At 43.4% G+C, this 11,138-nt stretch overlaps 1 protein-coding gene across 2 annotated transcripts in view; it reads left to right on the forward strand.

Moving 5' to 3' along the window:
- The window catches only part of PAK2 (p21 (RAC1) activated kinase 2), a 90,085-nt gene that overhangs the window by 17,663 nt on the left and 61,284 nt on the right, over positions 1–11,138 (forward strand). The window lies entirely within an intron of this gene.

Consider the following 11,138-nt stretch of genomic DNA (forward strand, 5'->3'; position numbering starts at 1 on the left):
GATTTACAAAGAGTTTCTGTTATTTTTTCCATCCACGTCATTTCCCTGCTTAGTAACTTCTAGTGTGAAAATATCAAAAGCAGGTATCTCTGAGAAGTGGACTTAGGCTTATTCTTTTTTTCTTTTAGACCTTATTCTGGTTTGAGGTTTTTGTGATCATCATGTACTACTTTTATTATATAAGAATAAAAAAAAAATTAACCCCAAACCCCTCAAATTTCCAGGCGCTTCCTGTTGCCCAGACCCTGCACCATTCTGGCCCCACTCAGCCTAGTTTTATTTCCCACTGCTTGCCAGCTGTGCCCTGTGATCTCCTTGCTGTCTCATGAGCTACGTCGTACTTATGTTCCTGTTGCCTGGAATCCTGTCTTCTGGTCAGGAAGATGATCTGCGATAAATACCGAGAATACTCGCGTTAGAGACTGAATAGTGAGAGTTTAGACTCACGACCTGGGGTGTCATCTTGAACATACGGTGCTTAAGGGATGAGGTTTCTGGGTCAGTTTTATCGGTTGTGATGAACAAGATAAATGGAGCATTTGTCTTAGCTTCTAGAATAGTGACCTTAAAAGAGATAGAATAGTGAATGTATCTTCAAACTTGCCTGGGTCTCCACTAGCTTAAAGAAGAAAAAACCCTTTAATTCTGATGCTGTCACAGATGAAATCCTTTCATTCACTGATTTATTCATTCAAGAAATAATGACTCATCACCTACTCTGGGCTAAACACAGTGTCCAGTGTGATGGTGATGTAATGATCAACGAGATAGATACTCACTGGGTCCATGCCTGTGGAGTTTATCGTAGTTAGAGAAGACAGACATTAAAAGAACAAATCCAGTGTGATGAATGTTGAGATAAAAGGAAATAAACCAATACTTGTGGCAGTGAAGAGGTGTCAGAGGTTTCCTGAGAGAATGACATTTAAGCTAGTACTTGAAGTAGGTGTTTGCCAGGTGGAGGTGGTGGGCAGAAAGTAGAGTCATCAGTTCATTCTGGTTTGTCCATGGCTTTCCTGGTGTTAGCACGACACGTCCCGTGTCTGGGGAAGTCATGTGCGAAAGCTTCAGATGGCAATGAAAGAAACAGTAAGAATAGAAAAAACTTAAAGCCTGAAGAGGGAAAGACTGAAGTGAGATGAGTCTAGAAAGTTAGACAGGAGCCTGATGATGCACGCACTGTTGGGCTTTACCTGAGAACCATGAGAAGGTTTTAAGTGGGAGGATGAAGTGATAGTATTTTTATTTTATTTTATTATTTTATTTTATTTTGAGAAAGTGTCTCGCTCTATTGCCCAGGGTGGAGTGTACCCTGGCACGATCTCAGCTCACAGCAGCCTCCACTTCCTGGTTCGGGCGATTCTCATGCCTCAGCCTCCTGAGTAGCTGGGACAGCAGGCACTCATGATCACGCCTGGCTAAATTTTATATTTTTTTAGTAGAGACACAGTTTCACCATGTTGCCCAGGCAGGTCTTGAACTCCTGACCTCAAGTGATCTGCCCACCTCAGTGTGCCAAAGTGCTGGCATTACAGGCATGAGCCACCACACCCGTCCAAGGATGTTAATTTCTTAAAAATGGAAAAACTTACACATTTTTATTCTCATATTTTTCTGTCACTGGATAGAAACATTACTAGCAGAGTAAATAATCCAGATGCCTGTCTTCAGCCTTTTTGTCAGACATGAAGAGTAAGCGTAGAAGGTAGGAGGCATGGCTGTGAGGTCGTTGAAGTGATCTTTTCCTGAACACAGCAAATACTATAAATGGTTTTTGTCACCATTGAAGTAGTCCCATTGAGAGACTGCCTGATTATCCCAGTGATGCTTCCACTCTTCAGATTATTTCTAGAACTCTTCTTTTTGCATTGCTCTGGGAGCCTCTGGCATATTCTTCAGAGTTTCTTCTTCACCAGAGGCAAACTTTTCATCCTTGCCTTTGCCTCTGTTTCAGGTCAGTTTCTCTTGCTCTCTGCATCTATGTTTGGCCCAATTGGTTTCTTTCTTTTCCTTAAAAATTCCTTAAATTTAAAAAAAACAGATATTCATATACAGTAAAATTCACCCTTTAAGGTATACAGTTAAGTGGGTTTTTTTTTTTTTGAGATAGTCTTGCTCTGTCACCCAGGCTGGAGGCTGGAGTACAGTGGCGTGATCTCGGCTCACTGCAACCTCTGCCTCCCAGGTTCAAGCAATTCTTCTGCCTCAGCCTCCAGAGTAGCTGGGACTACAGGCACGCACCACCACGCCCAGCTAATTTTTGTATTTTTAGTAGAGATGGGGTTTCACCATACTGGCCAGGCTGGTCTGGAACTCCTGACCTCAGGTGATCTGCCCGCCTCAGCCTCCCGAAGTGCTGGGATTACAGGCGTGAGTCACTGTGCCCAGCCAGTTAAGTGGGTTTTTTAAGTGTGGTCACAAAGTTATACAGCCGTCCCCACTATCTAATTACAGAATAGTTGCACCACCTCAGAGAGAAATACTGCACTGAATAGCAGTGACTCCTTATTTCATCTCCCCGCCGGCCCCAAATAACCACTAATCTATTTTTTTGTCTCATGAATGGAATGATACAATATGTGGTCTTTTGTGACTGGTTTCTTTCATTTAACACAGTGTTTTCAAGGTCCATCCATGCTGTGGCATCTCTCAGCACTTCATTCCTTTTACAGTCAAATGGTATTCCATTGTATGGGTGAAAGAGACAGGGTCTTCTATATTGTCCAGGCTAGTCTTGAACTCCTGGGCTCAAGTGATCCTCCTGCCTCAGCCTCTTAAGTAGCTGGGATGGTGCACACCTGGGTTATTTTCAGTTTTTTGTTTGTTTGTTTTGAGACAGCGTCTTGCACTGTCGCCCAGGCTGGAGCACACTGGCGCGATCTCAGCTCACTACAACCTCCGTCTCCCGGGTTCAAGCAATTCTCCTGCCTCAGCCTCCTGAGTAGCGGGGATTGTAGGTGCCCACCACCACACCCAGCTAATTTCTGTATTTTTAGTAGAGACAGGGTTTCTCCATGTTGGCCAGGCTGGTCTCGAACTCCTGAGCTCAGGTGATCCGCCTGCCTCAGCCTCCCAAAGTGCTGGGATTACAGGTGTGAACCACCAAGCCCAGACTCTGAGCATGATTTCTTACCTCTTTGTTCATATTTCTACAGTGATAAGTAGGCATCATTCATGTGCAGCCGCATTGTGGGCCTGTAACCATGACCGGTCTGTGAGTTTGAGCAGTTTGAATGCATAAGGATGCATTCTTATGCTATCCAAATTATTTGTGCTTTGCTGGTGAAGATTCTGAAACAAGGTGTGTCATTAGAAAGTGTTTACTTGTTTATAAGGGCCTTAAACTACTGAAGGTGTGTAGGATATTTATGAGTCGTGATTCAAAGTGTGAGTTTAAACGTTCGTTGGTGCCTCCGTGTTAAAAGCATTAGGTTAGATAGTGTCAGACAGGTACAGAGATGTATGGAAAGTGTTACCTGCCAGCCAGTTTATAATCTTGTAGAAAAAAGAAAAGTTAGGGCTGAGCACAGTGGCTCAAGCCTGTAATCCCAGCACTTTGGGAGGCTGAGGCGGATGGAGATCAGGAGTTCAAGACCAGCCTGACCAACATGGAGAAACCCTGTCTCTACTAAAAATACAAAATTAGCCAGGTGTGGTTGTGCATACCTGTAATCCCGGCTACTCGGTAAGGCTGAGGCAGGAGAACCGCTTTAACCGGGGAGGCGGAAGTTGCAGTGAGCCGAGATCGCGCCATTGCACTCCAGCCTGGGCAACGAGAGTGAAACTCCATCTCAAAAAAAAAAAAAAAGAAGAAAAGTTAGAAGCCAGGTGACTGAATTTCAAGGAAGTGTGCAAGTACCATGTGGATGGATGGGACTGTATCATTCTGGGTCCAATCAGGAGAGAGAAGCCATACAGTAATTTGAACATGAAAAAACATAATTAACTGACTATAACAGGGTAATTGAGTAATGAGGGGATTAGCCAGTAAAGAAATAAATAGAGCTCTAAAGAACATTGGAATAGCAAAAGTAAGAAGCAGCTACTTCCCCTAGGGCTGAGATAGACCCCCCACCCCCTGCCTGGGAAAGAGCTATTCCTTTCCCCAGAGCTGAGATCCAGACCTTATTGGAGAGAGCGTGGTTGTAAATCACTGAATGGCAGAGACGTTTCTGCCATTTAATGGTTCTTTGTTGGCCAAAGTTGTTGGACATCTGCCCTTTAGGGTGCCAAGGAGAATTATTAACTCTGATACAAAACTGCTCAAAAAGAGTATGTGGGGTGGCTCCCTGTTCCAGTAGACTCAGTGCTGCTGGCCACCTTCCCCTATTGGAGTCTGATGCTGGAGGAGCTGCCTGCCCATCAGGAGTCTTGTGACAACTGGAACCAGGAAGCAAAACTCCTTTTTTTCTGTGATGTCTCTCCAGCGCCCTATATCGACAAAGCTTAGCATCATGCCCTGGCAAAGGAAAAATGCTTAAAGGCCTCAGATCCGTTTTCAGAATGGACAGAAAGGATGAATTTGGAATGGAGAGGCAGTAGATCAGTAACTGGCAGGAGAATGGTATTAACTGCTGTGGGAGCTCAGAGATGGAGCAGAGGTCACATGACAGTAAAAGAAGTATTTGAGAGAGTGCTTATAAGATGAGTAGATTTTTTAAATTGAAGATTGCTTACTGTTTTCATTGCAAAATAGTATCTGCATTTTAGAAAAAATAGAATATAGACAAGTATTGTTGTCTATTTTCTATAGAAAGAAAGGAAAGGCACTCAGATCACTGTCTACAAAGAGATCCAGTGTTAATTGCTTGATAAAAGGTGTCTGGCCAGGCTCTGTCGCCCAGGCTGGAGTGCAGTGGCGTGGCACGATCATGGCTCACTGCAAGCTCTGCCTCCTGGGTTCATGCCATTCTCCTGCCTCAGCCTCCAGAGTAGCTGGGACCACAGGCGCCCACCACCACGCCCGGCTTTTTTTTTTTTTTTTTTTTTTTTTGTATTTTTAGTAGAGATGGTGTTTCACCGTGTTAGCCAGGATGGTCTTGATCTCCTGACCTCAGGTGATCCACCTGCCTCAGCCTCCCAAAGTGCTGGGATTACAGGCGTGAGCCACCGTGCCCAGCCTGCTGCTGCTTTTGTATCTTTGCAGAAAACAATTGGCTTTTAGGTGTAATAATGCTAAACTTTATAAACAGACACTGGGAGAAACTTCCTACTTTTGGTATTTCAACTATGAAGTTTATTTGCATAACTTCTTTATGATAAGTTTGTCAAATAAACATTTTAGCGCTCTTCAAGTGACCTTTAGGAAGAGATTTTCTGATGGAACATCGTATCTTAGAAGTCCATTTTTTATTGCCACGCGCAGTGGCTCACACCTATAATCCCAGCACTTTGGGAGACCAAGACGGGCAGATCACTTGAGGTCAGGAGTTCAAGACCAGCCTGGCCAACATGGTGTGAAGCCGCATCTCTACTAAAAAGACAAAAAATTAGCCAGGCATGGTGGCGGGTGTCTGTAATCCCAGCTACTTGGGAGGCTGAGGCAGGAGAATTGCTTGAACCTGGGAGGCGGAGGTTGCAGTGAGCCGAGATTGCGCCACTGCACTCCAGCCGGGGTGACAGAACGAGACTCTGTCTCAAAAAAAAAAAAAACAGATAGAAGTCAACTTTAAAGCTAATACCCAATTTCTAATTTAATTTAATTTAATTTTTTAAAATAGAGAGCATCTTGCCACGTTGCCCAGGCTGGTCTCTAACTAGTGGGCTCAGGCAGTCCTCCCACCTCACCCTCCCAAAATGTTGGGATTACAGCTGTGAGTCACTGCACCGACCCCAAATTTTCTTTTCTTTCTTTTTTCTTTTTTTTTTTTTTTTTTTTTTTGAGATGGAGTCTCGCTCTATCGCCCAGGCTGGAGTGCAGTGGTGCGATCTCAGCTCACTGCAAATTCCGCCTCCCGGGTTCACGCCATTCTCCTGCCTCAGCCTCCTGAGTAGCTGGGACACTACAGGCGCCCGCCACCATGCCCAGCTAATTTTTTGTATTTTTAGTAGAGATGAGGTTTCACCGTGTTAGCCAGGATGGTCTCGATCTTCTGACCTCGTGATCCGCCTGCCTCGGCCTCCCAAAGTGCTGGGATTACAGGCATGAGCCACCGTGCCCGGCCTTTTTTTTTTTTTTTGAGACAGGGTCTCACTCTGTCACCCAGACTGGAGTGCAGTGGCGTGATCTCAGCTCACTGCAACCTTTGCCTCCCGAGTTCAAGCGATTCTCTTGCCTCAGCCTCCTGAGTAGCTAAGATTACAGAAACACACCACCACGCTCATCTAATTTTTTTGCATTTTTAATAGAGACGGGGTTTTGCCATGTTGGCCAGGCTGTGCTCGAACTCCTGGCCTCAAGCAATCCCCCGCCTCCGCCTCCTGAGTAACTGGGATTACAGGTGCGAGCCACCGCATCCAGCCTGCCAAATTTTTTAAAGTAGTTTTGCCAGTTTATACTCCTGCCAGCTGTATATAAGAATTCTCTTTGTGCCATATTCCTGATAACACTTGATTTGAATCAGCCTTCTTGTTTTTTTGCCAATGTAAAAGGTGTAAAATGGTATCTGCTAGAGGCCTTAATTTACATTTCATTAATGTCTGAGGTTGGACACATTCTTCTGTACGTGTTCATTATTTGTCATCACTGTGAGAATAGATAATACAGGTATTACTCCATTATATTGGTGGTGAAATAAAGGGACTAAAAGGAAGAGTGATTTGGCTTTCAGTATGCAACTTGATAAGTGGCAGTAGTTTATTTGCCTAGACTGGCTAACATTGTTTATTTGAAAAACACATTTTGAGTTTCTGTGATGTATATAACACTTTGCTAGGTGCTCCTTGAGAATAAAAAGAACTATAAAATTAGTATCTTCTTTTTTTTTTTTAGACGGAGTCTTGCTCCGTTGCCCAGGCTGGAGTGCAGTGGCATGATCTCGGCTCACTGCAAGCTCCACCTCCCAGGGTCAAGCGATTCTACCTCAGTCTCCTGAGTAGCTGGGATTACAAGTGAGCGCCAACATGCCCACCTAGTTTTTGTACTTTTAGTAGAGATGAGGTTTCACCATGCTGGCCAGGTTGGTCTCGAACTCCTGATCTCATGATCCGCCCCCCCCTTGCCCTCCCAAACTGCTGGGATTACAGACATGAGCCACCGTGCCTGGCCTCTTTTTTAAATTTTTATTTTTATATTTTCTTATCTTCTCAAAACTTAGTACCTTCTCACAAAGAGTAGAGTTCAGTAGAGGAAATATGATACATCATAGTAGCTGACAATAGAGGCATAACCTATAAATAATAGAGCTAATAACCCGGTCATAATCTGGTTAATGAGTGTTTGCTAACTGTGTAATACATATAATACAAAAAGTTACCATTATAGATACCATAATCTCTAAAGATGTAAGAACAGAACCAGTGCCAATTTACATTCAATTCTGTTCCGTATGTTGGTCTTCATTTAATTGTAAATGCAAATAAGGTGCATATGTCGTCTACAAAGCAAAAAAGTACAAGGATTTTCTTAAGTGATCAGTGGATGGCTATCTTACTATAAGCAGTGTTGTTCATTCTTCATAAGCTGGTGATTTTATATAATTTACGGAGTTCCAAAAGCAAATATACCAAAAATATATATTCAGAGAAATCTAGGTTTTAACTTGGTCCCATCTCTCCCAAAGTAACTATTTTTTAAAATTATGGTTCCTCCGCCAACCCCACCCCCGACCCATGCGGTAACTATGGATGGTGATGGATGTCTTAATTTGATTGTGATAATTATTGCACAGGATATATGTATATCAAATCATCATGTTGAATATATGCAATTTTGTCAATTATACCTCAGTAAAGCTGGGAAAAAATTATGGTTCTTCCATTTAAAAAAAAATAGAAACAAGTACACCCTGTGTGTGTGTGTGTGTGTGTGTGTGTGTGTGTGTGTGTGTGTGTGTGTATGTGTATTGATACACCTTCCCCCCATCTCTTTTGGTAAATGATAGCATCCCATTTATATTTTTTTCTTCCAACTGGTTTTCACTTCATATATCCTGGAGATTACTCCATGGCAGTATATAGAGCTATTTTCTCATTTGTTTTTATAGCTTCAAAATTACTTAGTGTAGAATATTCTGTAGTTAGTTGAGCCATTCCCCTATTTATGGCTGTTTGAGTTACTTCCAGTCTTTTGCTGTTACTGATAATGCTACAATAACAGCCTAGTGCATATATCTTTTTGTATTTTTGTGAGTATATGCTTTGGATAGATTTTTAGGAACGGGATATATAGGTCAAAAGGTATATATGTAGTCGGTACTCCTAAACACTGTGTTATATTGCTTTCCTATGACTTGAAAATTGTAGATTATTAAACTATCCTCACAGAATTTTAGGAGGAAAAAATCAACGTAATGCCCTGACTATAATAGAAAAAAAGAAAAGGCGAGCAATTTATAATGAAATACATGTTTTTTGTTTGTTTGTTTGTTTGAGACAGAGTCTTGCTCTGTCACCCAGGCTGGAGTGCAGTGGCACGATCTTGGCTCACTGCAACCTCTGCCTCCTGGGTTCACGCCATTCTCCTATCTCAGCCTCCCGAGTAGCTGGGACTACAGGCGACCGCCACCACGCCTAGCTAATTTTTTCTGTGTGTGCTTTTAGTAGAGACGGGGTTTCACCATGTTAGCCAGGATGGTCTCGATCTCCTGACCTCGTGATCCGCCCGCTTCGGCCTCCCAGAGTGCTGGGATTACAGGCGTGAGCCACCGTGCCCGGCCGAAATACATGTTTTTATTTGTAAATACTTGATCACAACTATACTAAAAGCCATTATGCAGTGACCAGAGACTTGTGTCTATACATAGGGGTGACCACAGTGCGGTCTCATCATATGGACTCTGCTGTTGGTGACTCAACCAGCATGAGCACAGTGTTGCTAGTGACATGATTTCCGAAATTGTGAATAAACTTCTTGGTGAAGTCTGAGCAAAAGTACAAGCTCCTCTTGGTTCACACAGTGGTCGCATATCTGGAAAATTCAGTGTATGCTAAAACTGGAAAAATATTTTCATATGTGAAATAGAGTTGTGTCCTCAGTTCAGATCATTATAAGTTTTAAAATGATAAATCAACACGTGGTGGGACACTGAGGAGTTGTGAGCACATTGCAGAACATCGGATACTTGTGGTCCCTGCTCATTGAATGCCAGCAGAACTGCTTTTCATTCCTAATCATGTTTATTTTTTACTCTCTTTGTTTTGATTAATTTTGCCGAGATATTTTACTAGTTTTGCCCAAGACACTATTTTTGGCTTTATTGATCGTCTTTTTTGTATATTAGTTTTCTGTTCAGTAATTTCTGCTTTTATCTTGATTATTTCCTTCCTACATTCTTTGGATTTATTTTATGGTTTTTTGGACTTCTTAGGTTGGATGCTTATTAACTCGTTAATTTTTAGTTCTCCTTTATTTTATTTATGTATTTATTTATTTATTTGAAACAAGGTCTCACTCTGTTGCCAAGGCTGGAGTGCAGTGGCAACCCCAACCTCCTGGGCTCAAGTGATCTTCCTGCCTCAGCCTCCCAAGTAGCTGAGATTACAGGTGCAAGCCACCATGGCCAGCTAATTCTTTATTTTTATTTATTTTTATTTTTGAGATGGAGTCTTGCTCTGTCCCTCAGGCTGGAATACGGGGTGCAATCTCGGCTCACTGCAACCTCCTCCTCATGGGTTCAAGCGATTCTCCTGCCTCAGCCTCTTGAGTAACTGGGATTACAGGTGCGCCTCATCATGCCCGGCTAATTTTTGTATTTTTAGTGGAGACAGGGTTTCCACCATGTTGCCCAGGATGGCCTCGAACTCCCAGACCTCAAGTGATCCACCGCTCCCAGCCCCCCAGAGTGCTGGGATTACAGGCGTGAGCCACCGTGCCCGGCCTACTTTTATTTTTTTACAGGGTCTTGCTCTCTTACCCAGGCTGGAAGTTCTCCTTTTTTGATGTAAACATTCAGAGCTAGCTGGGCACTGTAGTGCACACCTATAATCCCAGCAATTTGTGAGGCCAAGGAGGATGGATCAGTTGAGCCCAGGAGTTCAAGACCAGCCTGGGCAACATAGGGAGGCCCTTTCTCTACAGAAAATACAAAAATTAGCTGGGCGTGATGGTGCACGCCTGTGGTGCCAACCACTCAGAGGCTGAGGTGGGAGGATTACCTGAGCCCAGGAGGTTGCTGCAGTGAGCCGTTATTGCACCACTGCACTCCTGCTTGGGTGACAGTGAGTCTCAAAAAAATAATATAAATAAAAATTCAGAGCTGTAAGGGCTTCATATCCTAGTTTTTTGTTGTGCTGCTGGTGAAATATACATAACATAAAATGTATTATTTAAGCATTTTTAGGTGTACAATTTGGTGGCATTAAGTATATTCAGTGTTGTACAACCATCACCACCATCCTTTTCCAGAGCATTTTCATCATCCCAAGCAGCAATTCCGCATCCTGGCCGGGCGTGGTGGCTCACGCCTGTAATCCCAGCACTTTGGGAGGCCAAGGCGGGCGGATCACGAGGTCAGGAGATCGAGACTGTCCTGGCTAACACGGTGAAACCCTGTCTGTACTAAAAAAAAAAAATACAAAAAATTAGCTGGGCGTGGTGGTAGGTGCCTGCAGTTCCAGCTACTCGGGAAGCTGAGGCAGGAGAATTGCTTGAACCTGGGAGGCGGGGCTTGCAGTGAGCTGAGATCATGCCACTGCGCTCCAGCCTGGGCGACAGAGCGAGACTCCGTCTCAAAAAACAAAAAAAAAAAAAAAAAAAAGAAAAAGAAATTCCACATCCATTAAGCCGTAACTCTGCATGTTGCACTTTCCCCCGTCTCTAATGACCTTTATTCTACTTTCTGTCTATGAATTTGACTAAGGTATCTCACTTGAGTGAAATTAATACAGTGTTTGTTAGGCCGGACATGGCAGCTCACACCTGTCATCCCAGCCCTTTGAGAGTCCACAGTGGGAGGATAGCTTGAGCTCAGGAGTTCAAGACCAGCCTGAGCAACATAGTGAGACCTTGTCTCTGCTAAGAAGTTTAAAAGTTAGCTGGG

This window comes from Pan paniscus, chromosome 2 (assembly GCF_029289425.2).
Source record: "Pan paniscus chromosome 2, NHGRI_mPanPan1-v2.0_pri, whole genome shotgun sequence".
NCBI classification, from domain to species: Eukaryota; Metazoa; Chordata; class Mammalia; order Primates; family Hominidae; genus Pan; species Pan paniscus.